Source organism: Hyaena hyaena, unplaced genomic scaffold (assembly GCF_003009895.1).
Source record: "Hyaena hyaena isolate Hyena2069 unplaced genomic scaffold, ASM300989v1 scaffold_246, whole genome shotgun sequence".
Classification (NCBI taxonomy): domain Eukaryota; kingdom Metazoa; phylum Chordata; class Mammalia; order Carnivora; family Hyaenidae; genus Hyaena; species Hyaena hyaena.
The window spans coordinates 856,848-874,717 of NW_024080877.1; the positions used below are offsets into that span (position 1 = coordinate 856,848).

Genomic DNA, 17,870 nt, shown 5'->3' on the forward strand with positions numbered 1-17,870 from the left:
TATTGAGAATTTTCTAAAATTAATGACATATACCAAACCACAGATCCAAGAAGCTCAAGAACACCAAGTGGGATGAGTCCCAAGAATGTGGACACATGCCACACACACACACACACACACACACACAGAAGTATAGCATATATAGTAAACTATATGCTATATATAGCATATAGTAAAACAGCCGAAAACCAAAAACAAAAAAAAATAGTCAATGCGGTGGGAAATAAATGAATCATTAAATATAAAAAAAACAAAGATAAGGATTACAGAAGACATCTTTTCAGAAGACATGCAAGTAAGACAAGTAAGAAGACAATGAAGCAATATCTTTAGGTGCTAAAAGAAAAAAATAAGCTGTCAACCCAAAATCCTGTATCAGTGAAAATATCTTTCTAAAATAAAGGAGAAATAAGGATGGCCATAGACAAACAAAAACAGAGAATTCAAGACCAGGACACCTACACTACAAGATATGCTAAATGGAGTTTTTCACACAGAAGGAATATAATGTCGGAAACTTGGATCTACACAAAGACATGAGCGGTGCTGGAAATGGAATAAATGAAAGTCAAACACAATTCATCTTTTTCTTATTTGTAATTGCTATGAAAGATAACTGAATGTTTAAAGCAGGAGTCAGCAAACTACGGTTTATAAGCCAAATACAGCCCATAGTCTCTTTTAGTATCACCTGTGAGCAAAGAACAATTTTTATATTTTTTATGGGCTGTTTAAGAAAAACAGAAAATATGCAGCAGAGACCAAATGTGGCCTCAAAGCCAAAAATGTTTACTTTCTGGTCCTTTGGACAAAAAGTTTGCTAAGCCCTGGTCTGAAGCAAAAATAATAGCAATGTTTTATTTACAATATATGTAAAAGAAAAATGACCATAACCATAAGCATGAACGATAGAAGAGAAGGATTAGAAATATACTGTGGTTAAGTTCCTTACACTACATGGGAAACAGTTTACTATAATTTGAAAGCAGATTCAGATTAATTACAGGGATATATGTATTTATTTACACGCACACACACACATTTTAGCATAGTCACTAAAAAATGTTAAAGAAACATAACTAAGAAGTCCACAGTAGAGATACAAGGGAATCATAAAAAGGACTCAATAGGAAAAAGAAAGGGCACCTGGGTGGCTTAATTGGTCAAGCATCAAACTTCGGCTCTCTTTCTCTCTCTCCATCTCTCTCAAAAATAAGTAAGCATTACCTATATATATATGTATATATATTGGCCAACAGAATTACCCAAACTAAAACAAGAAGAAACAAAAAGAATGAAACAAAAACAAAAAAGTGTTTACAGCTGTGGAACAAATCAAAACTTTTAACCTAGGTGTACCTACATATATATATTACCTATATATTACCTATTTAGTTATATATATATAGGTAATATATATATATAGGTTATATATATATAGGTAATATATATATAGGTTATATATATATATATACACACACACACATATATATATGAAAAAGAAAGAAAAAAAGAACAGCTAGAAAAATGGACAATCTTAATTAAGATTAATAGCAAAGTAAATGTGAATGCTTTAACACACTAATTAAAAGACAGAAATTGTCAGATTGGTTAATAAATGTAAGACCCAACTATCTGAGGTCTGCAAGAAACCTGCTTTAAACACACAGATAGAGACAAGTTAAAAGAAAAAAAAAAAAAAAAGATACAGGATGCAAACACTAGCAAAAAGAAAGCAGGAGGAGCTACATTATCAACATCCAAAGTAGTAGAACCCAGAACAAGGGATACCAACAAGGATAAAGAGAAATATTATACAATTATAAAAGGATCCGTTCCCCAAGAGGACATAACAATCCTAAATGTATATGCGCTTAAGAAAAGATGATCAAAATACATGAAGCAAAAAGTGATAGAACAAAAAGAAGAAATTGGAAAAATCAACAATTGTAGCTGAAGACTCCAACATGCCTCTCTGTTATTGATAAAACAAGCGAACAGTAAGGACACAGACGACCTAATATTTCCAGAACATTCTACCCAACAATAGCCAAATACACATCCTTTTCCAGCACATAATGAGCATTCATCAAGAGAAACCATACTCTGGGGGCGCCTGGGTGGCTTAGTCGGTTAAACGTCAGACTTTCACTTAGGTCATGATCTCGCGGTTCGTGGGTTCGAGCCCCGCGTCGGGCTCTGTGCTGACTGCCAGCTCGGAGCCTGGAGTCTGTTTCAGAGTCTGTGTCTCCCTCTCTCTCTGACCCTCCCCTGCTCACGNAGCTCGGAGCCTGGAGTCTGTTTCAGAGTCTGTGACTCCCTCTCTCTCTGACCCTCCCCTGCTCACGCTGTCTCTCTCTCTCTCCTAGAAATAAATAAAGCATTAAAAAAATTAAAAAAAAAAAAAAAAAAGAGAAACCATACTCTGGACCATAAAACAAATGTGAACAAATTTAAAAGAACAGAAATTATGCAAATTTTATTGCGAGACAATAGAAGGATTAAACTAGAATGCAATAACAAGAAGACTTCTGGAGAATTCCCAAATACTTAAAAATCAAATGACATAGTTTCAAATAACACATGGGCCAGGAAGAATTCCTAAGGGATATTTTTAAATATTTTAATTTTAAATAAGTGAAAATGAAAATACACCTAACAAAATTGTAGAACGCATCTAAAGCAGTGGGTTAGAAGAAAATATATAGCACTAAATGCTTGTATTAAAACAGAAGAAAAATCTCAGATCAATAATAAAAGCTATCCCTTAAGAAAACAGGAGAGTAAATTAAACCCAAAGAAAAGGATGTAAAAAAGAGAACAGAAAGCAATAAAAATGAAAGCAGAAAACCAGACAAAATAAATGAAACCAAAATCTGGATCTTTGAGAAGATCAATAAAATTGATAAACTTCTAGACAGAATAAGAAAAAGACCAAAGACACAAATTACCAGTATCAGGTTTGAGAGGAGAAAATCACTAAAGATTCCTCAGACATTAAGTGGATAATACGATAATACCACAAACAATTCTAAGTGAAGTAGAACAATTTCTTGAAAGATATAAACTACCCAAACTTATCAAGAAATAGGTAACCTAATGTGTCCTATACCAATTAAAGAAATGAAAGTTGTAGTAAACGACTCTAGGCCCAGATGATTTCATTAATGAATTCAACCAAACTCTGATGGAAGAAATAATACTAACCCTGCATGGTATCTTCCAAAACTGTATCACAACCAAGTAAAGTTATCCCAGGAATATAAGGCTGGCTCAACATGTGAAACTCAATCAACATAATATGCTGTATTAAATATGAAGACAAAAAAAATTACACGACCTTGCCAATCGACAACAAAAAGCCATTCAACAAAATTCAAAATGCACCCACAATAAAAACTCTCAGTAACTTAGAACACAAGGGAAATTCCTTAACCTTATTAGCATCTATTCTCAGTTAACATCATACTTAATAGTGAATAATTGAGGATTTCTCCCGCATGACAAGAAACAAGGCAAGAATGTTCACGTTCATCACTTTTATTCACCAATGTACTGGAATTCTTAGTCAGTGCAATAAGGCAAACAATAAATAACTAAGAGGCATCCAGATTGTAAAGATTTCTATTCACATATGACATGACTGACTACGTAGAAAATCCCAAAGCATCTACAAATAAACCCTCTAGAATAAGCAACTTTAGTAAGGTAACAGAATAGAATGTCAATATAAAAAAAATCGTATTTCTATATTCTAGCAATAGCAACCCCCAAAAATGAAATACTTAAGTATAAATCTAACAAAACACATGCAGTATCCACATCCTAAAAACTACAGAATGCTAATAGAAAACTCAAAAAGGATAAATAAAAGAGAGATAAGACATATCATCTTTATGGACTGAAAGGCTCAATATTGTAAAGATGTCAATTCTTCCTAAATTAATCTATACATTCAAAAGGATGTATAGTATCAATTCCCCATTCAAAATCCCAGCATGAATTTTTATAGATATTGACAAGCTCATCCTATAATTTATATGGAAAGGCAAAGGGACTAAAAGAGCCACAACAAATTCTGGAAAAAAATAAAGTTGGAGGACTTATACTATCTGCCTTCATAACTTATTATAAAGTCACAATAATCAAGACAGAGGTAGTATTGGCAGAATATAGGCATATAGATCAGCAGAATAGAATTGAGAGTCCAGAAATAAACACATTTATGACCAACTGATATTCGACAAAAACGCCAAGGCAATTCCATACAAAAGCATAGTCCCTTCAACAAATAATACTAGAACAACCAGACTTTCACATGAAAATTAGAAAAAGAAAAGAAAAGAAAAATTCCTTGACTCACACTTTATACCTCATACAAAAATTAGCCCAATGGATCACAGGTGTAAAACATAAAATTATGAAAATTAGAAAACATTAAAAATGTTCAAAATAATTGGTTAGGCAAAGAATTCTTAGATATGACAACAAAAGTTTGATTCACAATAAAAATTAATAAAATGGTTTATCAAAGATAAAAACGTTTGCCCTGAGAAAACTACTGTTAAGGGAATAAAAGTATAAGGCACAGCCTGAGAGAAATTTGCAAATCACATTTCTGACAAAGAACTTATATCTAGATTATGTAAAGAACTCTCAAAACTCAACAATAAGAAAACAAACATCCCAGGGGCGCCTGGGTGGCTCAGTCAGTTAAGCGTCCGACTTTGGCTCAGGTCATGATCTCACAGTTCCGTGGGTTCTAGCCCTGCGTCAGGCTCTGCGCTGACAGCTCAGAACCTGGAGCATGTTTCAGATTCTGTATCTCCCTCTCTCTCTGACCTGCCCCTGCTCACGCTGTCTCTCGCTCTCTCAGAAATAAATAAAACGTTAAAAAAAAAAAAAAAAGAAAACAAACACCCCAATAAAAATGGGCACTCAAAATTACCACTGCATAACATTTAAAAGCTATAAACTTTTATTTGAATGTGTATATCTTTTTCCAGTCCATGATGGGCCCAAACATAACTTCTCACCAACCCAGAATTAGGCTTTTGATCTCTGTTAACCTTTGATGCACTTTATACTGACCTTTAAAAAAAAGAAAATATTAGTTTTCATTGAACTCAGAAAATAAATTTACAATAAGTCCTTAGTAAAGAGGCTAATTTTCCTATCAGATAAAACTGGCTCTTTAAACACACCCAAAATGAGTTATAACCTTCTGAGGCATAAAAATGCCCCAGAAAAAATTTTGACTTTTTTATTATGTTTTTAACGTTTTATTCATTTTTGAGAAAGAGAGAGAGAATTCAAGGGAGAGAAGCAGAGAGAGAGGGAGACATGGAATCCAAAGGAAGCTCCAGGCTCTGAGCTGTCAGCACAAGACCTGATACAGGGCTTGAACTCGTGAACTATGAGATCACGAGCTGAGCCGAAGTCGGACGCCCAACCAACTGAGCCACCCAGGCACTCCTCACCTTTAAAATAATGATCCCTGAGCATGAATCACATTTTTAATCACGTACTTCCTCCTTCTCCTTGATACCAAAGCTAAACAATTCTGGAACCCAGTGATGAAAGAAAAGACTTACTTTCCCTTTGCTCATATTTCTTCACTTATTTCTCATCACCCAGTACTACATTTTGTTAAGTCACTGTACATCATGGTTGGGAACAATGTGAGGTATAACAAAGAAACAAAGAGATTCTTCATGAAAGAAACCTTTTCAGGTCAAGTTATTCAATATGTAACCCTTTTCCAAGAGAATGTCTCCCCTCCCCCAATATCATACCTGCTCAGGCCATACTTCTCTGCTGGAAATCAGAGAGGAAATAAACCTTCAAGATTTCCAGCACTATACCCAGCTTGTTTCCAACTACTGCACTCTTTCTTACCCTATTTTATTTTTTAGAGTCTTTTTTTTTTTAGTATACTTGACACACAATGTAACATTAGTTTCAGGTATACAGCATCGTGATTCAACAATCTGTACGTTACCACTAAGCTCACCACAAGTACAAGTGGCTGTCACCACACACCACTGTTACAATCCCATTGACCACATCCCCTATGCTGTATGTTTCATTCCCATGACTTATCCGTTCCATCACTGGAAGCCTGCATCACCCACTCCCCTTCGCTCATTCAGCCCATCCTTCCGACACCTTCCCCTCTGGCAATAACTTACTTTATTTCTCTTATAGTACTTCTCAACAGCTGAAATAGGAGATAAAGCATAAATAAATAGGTCTCCTTCCAGCAGATTGTAAATTCCATGAGAAGAGCAACTTTGTCTTTCTTGTGTATTCTTTTACCCTCGGCACCCAGGGTCCGGCACAAGCAGATGCTCAATAAACATCTGTGAATCAACAACAGCCTGAGGCACCTCTCCCTACCCGGTCTCTTCATGTTTTCCCAACGATCCTGGGCATCCCATAGCAGCACTGCTAATGGAAATAACAAGATATGCCGCCCACGACTCCCTCTTTCTTCCAGGATGAGTGGCCAAGTCTTTTTGCCCATTTCTGTGCTAACGAGATACTGAGGGCACGTCTCTGATTGCACACTCTAACTCCAAATGCCCACCAGCTTCCACCACAGCAAATGGAAACAAAAAGCAGCGCTCGCTTCATACATCAAATGGAAACAGCCTAAAGTCTTTAAAAGCGAGAGGCAATAGAGGCTGGTTTCCTACTAAAACAACTGCTGCATATTCATCCACCGGATGTACTGTCGGGAGATCTGTTCTCTCATCCGGGATCCACCACTAACTGCATCTTCACCAAGTCCCAGCCTGTTAGTTTCAACACAGGTAACAATAGTGAAACGAAGCCATGATTTAGAGCAAGCAAGTGTTCTTGGCAGGGGATATGGGAGAGCGTGAAGGGAGGTACTGGGGAGTGGAAGGCAGAGAAGGACCAGCTGTGAGGCATTTTCAAACCATACATGCAGCCCAACCCCTCTACCCTAAGCCGCCCCTACAGAATCATCACCACAGCGCAAGCCACCGTTGCTGTTCTAACGTGAGTGTGAAAAACTCAGAAAAACTTCTCCGGGTTTTAAGAGTAACTTCTTGGAGGAATGGGACCAGGGGATATTCCCCTCAGCTACACCCCGTACTTCTATTGTACTGAACTTCTCCTCACTGGCTGGACAGGTCATGTCTGTCTTCATCTGTCACCGCCTGTGGGAGAAACCACTGACTGCCCAACAGCCTGGTAGGCAGTCCCGCTTCCTTCCCGGCCAACAGAGCTCCCGCTGTGCTCAGACAGGGCCATCGAAGTGCTCAGGGAAACTGAGTCCCTCCCTCAGGGGCCGAAGACTGCTTGGACAACACAATCACAGCCCGCTGTCTTCTCCTTGATCAGTGACCGATTCAGGGTAGGGATGTGGCCCTTCTGCGCCATGACATAGGGAGCTTCTGGGAAATTTGGTCTTTTGTTATCCAGAAGCACTGAGAAGCAGCCCTGTCCCTCCCTTTCTGCTTCGGATAGTATCACCTGAAGCCATGATGCAGCTGCAGTCGGCAGGGAAAACCAAGAGGATCTGACCTGGAGCCACGACCACTTCAGACCCCCTCCCTCCATACTTCTTAAGTGACACAGTAAAGCGGCCTAAACTGTTACTTACGACAGCAAGCACTGCTATCCCTCCACATGGCCTGGAAGCCCCTCAGACTCCTTCTCCCAGAGTAGCCCCACCATCTCCAACTTAGAGCTCAACCACAGTTTCCTTGGGAAGTCATCACAATATCCCCAGACGGTTAAACGGTTCCAGGCACTGTCATCTCCACATCTTTTTCCGTGAGCTTCTCAAAGGCAAGCATTTTTACCCTTGGCAGAGGCCCTGGGAGACGGTAATTAAGTCTCAGTTTGGGCTCAGCACAGGGGACTCCACTTTGGGCCTACTGAGTGAATGAACAACAAAACAATGAATGCAAAGGCGAACACACAGGATGCCTTCCATGCCTTAGATAAAGACCATGACTGACAGACTGAATATGGCACCCAGGCTGTCTACACTCTACTTCGGACTCTGTTTATGTGGTGGTGAGCAAAGGCAGAGATAGTGCAATCAATGGACGCATCCTATTTTTATCTGCCCACTGGGAACTGCTCCTCCTCAATCTCCAACAGCTGAACTGGAACTGAACTAATCCCCCAGGCACTGGTGGCATCAGGGTAAAGTATTCAGTCCGATCGTGGAAACCCACTCCCTATCCACTGAGATGGCTTGGCCTGGCTTTGGTCTAGTTATCAGTAAGATTTGCTATAAGGATGCAGAGCTGCAAGCAGAGAGAGACTCTCTCCACCCCCACCCACCCACCCCCTCTCTCTGAAGGAGCAGATAAACCTCCAGGTGCCAGTGCATTTATCACTCCATACTAAAAACCAGTCAAAACAGGGTAAAAAGAACCAAGATATGTATGAGAGAGAATAAGCCCTCCAGACTTATATGAGCCCCTGGATGTAGCTACGCCTGAAGCTAAAACCCTCAGCCTATTTCAATTACGCAACCCAATCAATTGCTGTATTGCATCAGGCGATTTTCAAGTGACCCACACCCAACTCAAAGAAAAAGTTCTGACAAATACAGTTGATAACGATGGCAGCAGGCTGACAACACCCCTCTGTCTGCAGGTCGTCTGTCTTGGCACCTCTCATGCCTCTAGGATGGTATCAGGAGGTAAGACGGCGTGGAGGCGGCGTCACGATGAACAAGTCAGAGTGGTAAAAAAAAAAAAAAATACGTCACCCCCAAAACACACACTCTCCACCACCATCAGGGATTTCCCCCCTTAAAAAAAGGGTAATCTGAGCCTTCTGTAGCTCCCTTCTGTTCAGAAATGTGTGGAGGCCTCTGGGAGGCATCAAGTGTTACATTATCACATAGAAGAAAAAAATGGAGAGAACTTTGAGCAAGCTTGTGCCATGTACTTTACGAATATCACATAACTTAAGGCTGTTTTAATGATTCTAACACCCGTGTTGCCTTTGAGGGAACTGAGCATCAGCCAAGTTCAGCAAGTTGCTCAAGGTCACACAGCTTTTAACTAGAATTGAAACAGCACCCTAGCCCTTTTCCCCTTCTCACTCGGCTCGCCGGGCCCTGGGAGATGGAGGCGCCCGTCCACCCCCACCCCGATCTCCACAACGCCCCCCAGGCACCTAGACCTGCAGCCTTCCACCCTCAGCACCCCCCCCCCCCCCCCCCCCCCCCCCCCCCCCCCCCCCCCCCCCCCCCCCCCCCCCCCCCCCCGAGTCAGAGCCACCGCGCATACTCAGCTATTCGGAAGCCCGGGGTAACGAACTAACCCCGGCGCGTGTGTCGCTCATTCACCAGCACCAGCAAAAGTGAGGAGCCGGGCAGACAGCAGCCGCGCCGCAGAGGGGGAGGCGGGAGCTGCTCTCGGCTCCTCGGCGGCCCGAACCCCCGCCCCAGCTCCGCGCTCTCCCCAGCAGCCCCGCCGCGCAGCCTCGCCTCTCCCCACCCGCGCCACGCAGACGGAGCTCGGCGGCGCCCTGGCCGCCCCCCGTCCAGCGCAGAGGTTCCTAGCTGTTCGCCTCCCGGCGACTTCGGGGCCCTCGCCGCCCCCCCGGGGCTCCGCGGCCCTCCACTACCCGCAGCAGCCGCGGGGTCCCCCGGCCGGCCACCGCCCCCTCACCTGCGCGGCCCGCGCCCGCCGGGCCTCTCCGCGCACCAGCCCGGCTCCGAGCGCGCCCGCCGGGGGCCCGCGCTGGCTGCGGCCGCGCGGGGCGGGGCGGGGCGCGGCTCCTCCCCGCCGGAGCCACCTGGGGCGCCCGCGAGGGGACCGGGCCGGGACAGGTGGGCCCCGCCCGCCAGCGAGCCGCCCGGGGCCCCGGCCCCTTGGGGAAGCTCTCAGCGATCTTTTGTCGGGGTCGGTCTGTGCGTGAGAGGCGGCAGGGAGCCAGCCACGGCACGGCCCGTTTCCAGCCCGGCCCGCGCGGGCAATGGGACGCAGAGCGGGACCCGACCGACCCACCCAGCCAGCGCGGAGCGGAGGCCAACCCCTTTCTTTGTGGGGTGCATAAACCGAGAACCCGGAGCTGAAACCTACAGGGTGAAAATGTTTGGGCCAAGGGCGCAGTGAGTTAGGTTAGAACTGGAAGAACTGCGGCTTTTTCCGACCATCCCACATTAAGCCATCCCCACCTCACCCACGGTGGGCTCAGATGAGCCCCCAAAGCCTTTTGTAAAATTGCATTAAGCTGTAAATAAGAGCATTTCCGATCGTGATAGTTTCCCTACCTCTAGACTGTAAGCCCCAAAAGAGGAGGAGCCTCCACTGTACGCTGTTAAATAACTAGAGCCCTGAAGAATGAGTGTGCTCACTTAATTCCTGGCGCACAAATGAGGGCCGGCCCCGTCTGAGTCCAGCCTTCTGCTGGTCTCTCCACGCCAGCATCGTTCCAGCATCTCTCCTACTTTATCAGGAGGAACCCAGAGTCGAAAGGCCAGGCTTCCAAGCCACGCATCCTCTGGACGGGTTACTACCCTCCGGTTGCCTGCCAGGCCTGGGGGAAGTCTCCACCCCCGGGGCATCTTCATAAGCTGTCAAGCAAAGCTTTAACTTCTGAAGAAGTCACAGGCAGGGGTACTCAGAAATATAATGCTGTCCTGCCAGCCTTATGCTTGTGGAAACAGCCCAGAGTTCATGTGACTGACCCAGGATCCCACAGCTAGTAGCAGAGCCAAGGGTGGGGCATTCGAGGTGCCGGTGAGTCCTGTAGCCAGGAAGCCTTGACTGGGGAAAGAGCTTCTACAGAAATGGGACCCGGGGTTGGTCCTCTGCTGAAATCTCTAATCCGTGGTCTTTCCAGGCCTCTCAGAGCTCATGACCAGAGCCACTTGAACTTAACTGAGGCCCTGACAGTTAAAAAAAAAAAAAAAAAAAAGTGGGGGCATCTGGCTGGCCCAGTGGGTAGAACTTGCAACTCTTGATCTCAGGACTGTGAGTTCGAACCCCTTGTTCGGTGTAGAGGTTACGAAAAAAAAATAATAGATAAAATAAAATCCATTTAAAAATGTGTCAAAACAGGATACAAAGAGTGCGGTATCTTTTTTCCTTTGAACAAATGAATGGCCTTAACACACATATACACACACACAAACACACACATGATGCTGTGTGATGAGGCTACTCATACATTAATTCAAGACTCATTAAAGAAATCCATTCTAAGCCCACTGCAGGAAACATTGTACACTTTACAACTTTAAAGGTGCATGGAGAACATTCCTACTTAGAACTACTTCAGTACACTTCTATGACTGTCTTTTAAACCTCAAAGGCCATAATTAGAGGCTGTCTGTCAAGGTGAGGCCAGTGCCAAGTGGTCTGCTCCACCCCAACCCCCAACAATAGGCTCAACATTCTTGGGGCCCGGGCCCTGTCTCCCCCACAATCCTGCTTCATCGGTGAGTCCTGCACAGATGGATGTCTGGGACGTGGTGTTGCCTGGCTGGCTGCTTCACACTGGGCAAGGCTGATCTGGTAAAAAGCTACAGAGAAGGCCGCACCTAGGTGTGCCCTATTCAGGTGCACTCCCTATGTGGTGGGTGGGGAAGCTAATGTCCCTGGGTGGGGCTGTGGAGGGTCACCAACAAGTGGGGCTGAGGTCGGGAGCCCCTCCAGGTCTCACCCACACAAAGTGGGCCCGGCCCTTCTCGTGTGTTGGTTACAGTCAGTGGAGCGTGTGATCTGTGATTTAGGGTCCTCCCACTGTGTGTGTGATCATGGCTGGGCCAGCCTGGTAAGTGATGCCACCAAACTGGCCTGGGAATCATCATCAGGAAGGCACAAGTTCTGCCCTGGCATTCATCATTCATGCTGTCTCTCTCTCTCTCTCTCTCTCTCTCTCTCCCCCCTCCCTCAGCCCCACCCCAGGCTTGCTGAGTAGCCCTGGGCATGTTCCCTAATTGTGCATTTCTCTCACTTGGAAAACCTGCAAGCATGAAATCAGACAGATCTTGAAGTTCTTTGCCTGAAAGGGGTATCTGAAATATGAAGGTCGGATACCATTGTGAGGTTCCGTGAAATAATGCACTTGAAGTGCCAGCACAAACCACCTGCTCATGGCTCAAACTGGCAACTAATATCTGATGGTATTAAAGTGCTGATAATAGGATAAAACTATTGATAGACTTCTTAAGAATCTAGGAAGAATTAATCCCTGCAAATGATCATGCATGTTATTATTCTCTGCTGGTCCCAAGGAAAATGATATTTGAACTAGGAAATCTTCAATTTCTTTTCTATCTCTAGCTCTCTGGTTGTATAGTGCAAGAGAAATTATCCAATGAATAACCAAAAAAATTTCCCAGACTTGGGATATAATTTACCTTTTTTCCTATCTTTACATAGGACTCCGTGTGTGCGTTAATACTGCACATCATCTTCTGAGCACATTTTTTCAATGAAGTAATGCATAGAAAGTGCCTAGAATAAGTCCTGGTACATAGTAGCTGCTCAGTTAATTAAAACTAATATGGGAGAGGTTTTGGGAACAGGTCAGCAATATTAGGGTCAAAAAGAGCCATGAATTCAGGTAGACAAATCTGATAATCTCTTAAGTTACTTAGAATTTAAGTTCACTGGCTTTGGAATCAGAATGTCTGGGTTCAAATCCAGATAGCTCTTAACAAGGTATGTTAATATGCCTCAGTTTACTCATCTATAAAGTGAAGATAATACTAGTGTATCATAGGCATGGGAGGCATACATAGAAATCAGTGAGTTGCTACTTTATGCCAGGCACACTGCTCCGGGCTTAGGTTCTCTTCTGAGAGCTAATTTCAGGGTATGAATTGTTAACCAAGGTCCACAGACCCTGGACCTGAATTCAGTATTCTGTGTCTACAGACATTTTTCTTAAAGGGAGAATCCACAGCTGTCCTTAAATTTACAAAAAGGCTGGGGTCTCAGAACTAGTTAGGAATCACTGCCTTCCAGACTTAGCCAAGGGTCTTACAGCTGGAAGACTCGTCAGAGGTTCTGCAGGCTGCTGCTCCCTGACATACTTCAGGAGGAGGATCACCGGGGATGCCTGCTCATGAGGCAGAACACTAAAAAAAGTTTTTTGTTGTTTTTTTTTTTAAATGGGGCCCCTGGGTGGCTCAGTCCATTAAGCGTCCGACTTCAGCTCAGGTCATGTTCTCACAGTTTGTGAGTTCGAGCCCTGCGTCCGGCTCTGTGTTGACAGCTAGCTCAGAGCCTGGAGCCTGCTTCAGATTCTGTGTCTCCCTCTCTCTCTCTGCCCATCCCCAGCTTGTGCTCTGTCTCTCACTCAAAAATAAATAAAAATTTAAAAAATTTAAAAAATAAAAAGAGGCAGATCCCTGCTCCTGAGAATTCTGATTCCAGAGAGCAGAAATAGTGTCGGATAAGCAGTGTCGGAAACCGATCGCATCCAACTTCTCAGGCACAGAAACAAGCCTGGTGGAAGGTTCCGTTTGGAACAGCTTCCGCCCCACATCCACCAAGAGGCCTCCCTCCCTTGCAAGCCAAGCCCTCACCTCACCTCAATAAAGGCAGAGAAATGTTACTCTCTCCGCAACCCAGGTTCACATGAGCAGTGCTCGAAAAACAACAAAATGAGCCTTCTTTTTTAAACTTATTTTATTCATTCATTCATTCATTCATTCATTCAACTGAAGTAGAGTTGACACGTTACATTAGTTTCAGGTGTGCAACATAGTGATGCAAGAAGTCAGCATGTTCTGCTGTGCTCACAAACACGTCAGCATACAATAGGACAATGCCACCGACCATATCCCTCAGGCTGTACGTTTTATGCCCATGACCAATTCATTCCATAACTGAAGCCTGTACCTCCCCCTCCCCTTTACCCATTTTGTTGATTTATTTGCTTGGAGAAAGAGAGGGAGAGAGAGGATGAACAAGGGAGAGAAAGAGAGAGGATAAGTGGGGGAGGGGGAGGAGACTCTCAAGCTGGCTCAGCATTGTCAGCACGGAGCTGAGGGCTCAAACTCACCCACCAAACCCTGAGCTCGTGACCTGAGCCGAATTTAAGAGCTGAACGCTCAACCGACTGAGCCACCCAGGCTCCCCTCCCCTTCACCCATTTAGAGATCAGGCTTCTTTTTAGAGAAAAATAAAATGTGCAGCCACCTCTGTGTGAGCGCTTTGAATCTCAGAGAAACGCAGACCTCTCTGGTGGGGACTGCTACCCCGCCCGGACCCGCCCCCTCCACACACCCCACTGTACCTAGCTTTGCTGTTTGAACAGCTGACACTATTCAGCTCACACTTTCAAGTGACAGCCTACAAAAATGTAGGTGCTTTGTTCCACTTCCTAAAGCCACAGGCCAATTAGTCACCGAACAGGGAACTTGAGTCTGGTGCCATTTAGTTGTGTGAGGCCCACTGTGGGAAACACTTCTTTCCTGGCAGATCTTGGCAAGAAATGAGTCTGAAGCAGTAACAGAACAGGCAGCCGCTACAGCACGCAAGAATGGTTATCAGAGTTAGGCTTCGGGGACACCCAAAAATGTCAGCGCAAGAATTATCAGACAAAATCCAGTCTTTGCTTTTCTATTGGTGACTTCCTCTCCGTGCTTACCAAGGGTGGCCAAGGATACATGTGTTTTTTGGGGGTCTTTGATGTTCACCAATCACAAAATCCTAAAGTGGCCGAAAGTTGGAATAACCTCTTCAAAGTGTGTTGGGCAGCAGGCTAAATTTGCAAGTGGCACACTGTAGCGGCTGCAGGTCCCTGAGAAGACGATTAAAAGATGCAGGCGGCCCCTTCAGGCGAGCACTTGAGCCTGAAGCTTTTCCACGTTTGTTGCTCTGTGTGCTGCCTTACGCTCGAAGGTACGGCAGATCCGTGTGAATTTGCTGCGCTGTCTACAGCACATCTGCTGGGATTGCTTGCCCTCTTGCACTTGGGTTTCGAAGCAAGCACTGGGTCATGGACTACAGTTATGGGTCTGCTCACAAAATTGCTGGCTACAAAACTGTCCCAATGCCTTTGATGGTGTGTTTCTAAACCCAGGAAAGAAGTTCTTGATTATTCCGAATTTACTTCTTACTTTTGAAGGTAACACGAACATACTGAGCACCTTTTTAATTTGTCAAAGGTCAGTGAGGAAAGGAAATACCAGTGTGAAGAAAATTCTTGGTGTAAAATCAGAGTTCTATTACCACTGACACACCAAGCAAAATCTTCCTCAGGACCTTTGCACTTATTGTCCCTTCTGCTTGGAACTGTCTTGACCTTTGCATGGCTGACTCCTTTAGTCACTCACAGAGGCCTTCCCTGACTTCTTGGACCAAAGTAGCCCAAGCCACTGCTATCACAGCAACCTGTTTTACTTCCTTCATAACACTCACATGCACCAAATCATATTAGAGAGTAGTGTTCACTAGTTCATAATCTGTCACTAAGAGAATAAAGATTCTGTCATCTCTTATTCACCACTTCTCTCCAGCTCTGAAAATAATGCTGTGTACAAAGTAGGTGCTCAAATATGTCTGGGAAGAATGAATGCATGCTAACATTTTTGCAGAAGGCTTTGACATAGACATGTGTTTGTCTCCTGCATGTCATTCAGGTCTGTGAATAAGCTCTGGTCCAAGAGTGAAGCCCGATTTCAGACTTGTCTCACTATGCTCCTTGGTAACCATGTGAACATGGTTAAGAATAGGGGTACCTGGGTGACTCAGTACGTTAAGCGTCTGATGCTTGATATTGGCACAGGTCATAATCTTACAGTTTGTGGGTTCAAGCCCTTTATCAGGCTCTGCCCTGACAGTGCTGAGCCTGCTTGAGATTCTCTCTCTCCCTCTGCCCCCTCCCCAGCTTACACACTCTCTCCTCCTCACCAAAATAAAAACAAAAAATTAAGAGGCGCCAGGATGGCCCCGTTGGTTAAGTGGCTGACTTCAGCTCGGGTCACGATCTCACCGTTTGTGGATTCGAGCCCTGCATCGGGCTCTGTCTGGAGCCTGTTTCGAATTCTGTGTCTCCCTCTCTCTCTGCCCCTCCCCTGCTTGTGCCCTCTGTCACTCAAAACTGAATAAACAGTAAAAAAATTTTTTAATTCAAAATTAAAGTTAACTTAAAAAATTAAGAATATGGACCATACAGCTAGTTCCACTTAGCTCTGTGATGTTGGGCCCTTAAACCTCTCCATACTTCAGTTTCTTCATCTGCATATGGGGAAAATAACAATACCATTCCTATCCATTCCTGGTTAAAAGATTCCAGAATCCCATGAAGAACTATTATCATGAGCTATGCATGGGACTAAGCACTTTACTTCACAGAGAGGCACTTGGTTACTATGGACAAGAGGGGGAGCTACCAGAACTCTGGTCTGTAAACTGCTAAGGTCCACTCTTGATCACCAGGTTCCTGGCACACAGTACACACACGTACAAAACATTTCCACGCAACTACCGTCATGCAATGCCTGACCCAGGGCCATCAGTGAGGCGCCCACCAGTCACCTACTGTGACTAGGCTCGGTCTTTGCAGGCTGAGGGCTGGTGCGGCAGACTGAACTGTGGGTGGGGTGAGGAGCTCTGGGCTCCGGCTGTGTGTGTGTGTGTGAGATGTGAGGGGAGTCATTTAACCTCGCCAGGTGGAAACAGATGATTCCTAAAGTCTCTCGTAGCCTTCTTTCATCCTCTAAGTATGGGTGATGCGCACTTTATTTCTTCCAAGGACTCCTCCAATTCATTGGCTTAATACAGTAAAGGGAAAACCACTTTAAAAGACACTGTTTACTTACAAGTCATGGGGGAAATTAGGAACGAGAACACGGAGATGGGCAAACAGAGGACTATCACAGAAGGAATCTGAGCTCTAGGGCCAGGACCAACCGTGTGACCTTGGACAGGCTAGTTCGCCTGTTTGGATTCCAGTTTTCTCTTGGGTTTCCAGCTGAATGGAGACAAGTGTAAAGCAGAGGTCATGGTCGTCAGTCATCTGTTGATGAGCGGCGGGCCCACACAGAGGACAGAACAGGCTGCCCTGCTCAGTGACTGACTGCTCCCAGTGTGGTGCCAGGAGGAGAGCCCTCAGAGGCCAGGCTCTTTCCAGCGAAGGCAGCACACAACTGGTTTCCAGATGCTGGCAGAAGCTGAGTGGGCTTTAGGGTTCCGACTTTGGCTAAGGGACTCCTTGAGTGCCTCTCATCTCACTTTGGGGAACTTGTTAAGATCCTATGAAATGCTGCTGGGATGTAGCTCTGAAGTAGCTGTGATTTCTGAGACGCAGAATGGACTTGACCCATGAGGTGTTGGGACTTTGAGCCCAGAGTATGCACCTGAGCCCTGGGTATGAACAGCCACCAGGCACAGAGATGGACACCAGGCACAGAGACGGACACCAGGCACAGAGAAGGACACTAGCCCCAAACCCTCCTCACTGCAGTTATTGGGTGGGTAGGAAATATTCTAACCCCATGAAAAGGCTTAAGAGCAGCTTTTCCCCAAAAGGAAGGACGGAGGGAGGTGTGGGAAAGGAAGAACCCTAAAGAGAGAGCTACAATGAGATTTGATCTCACTAGGTGGAATCAGATGATTCCCAGGGTCTCCCATATTCTTCTCTGCTAAGTATCAGGGGTGATAGGTAAAGGCACCACTGGGGTCCAAGGTGCAAATACCTTCTCCTAAGAAGTTTTTTTTATAATAACTGCTAAAAACAGTACAACAGGCCTCAAACGGAGTCACTTGTCTAAGCCCAAACCGACACTCAATTAGTTTCAGTTCTTCCAGAAATGGAACCTTAAACCAGTCCACCAGGAATCACCTGGTCAGCACTAGTTAGGTAACCTGCCCGAGGGACCCCTGCCATCCTCTAAAGGAAAGTGACCT

General features: G+C 44.8%; 1 protein-coding gene across 2 annotated transcripts in view; it reads right to left on the reverse strand.

Moving 5' to 3' along the window:
• Positions 1–9,724, reverse strand: part of LYPD6B (LY6/PLAUR domain containing 6B) — a 183,511-nt gene extending 173,787 nt beyond the window's left edge. For both annotated transcript variants that reach the window (XM_039244558.1, XM_039244555.1), the window contains exon 1: positions 9,669–9,724. The gene's annotated coding sequence lies outside the window, so the exon portion shown is untranslated. The remainder of the gene's footprint in view (positions 1–9,668) is intronic.
• Positions 9,725–17,870: the final 8,146 nt, after the last annotated feature.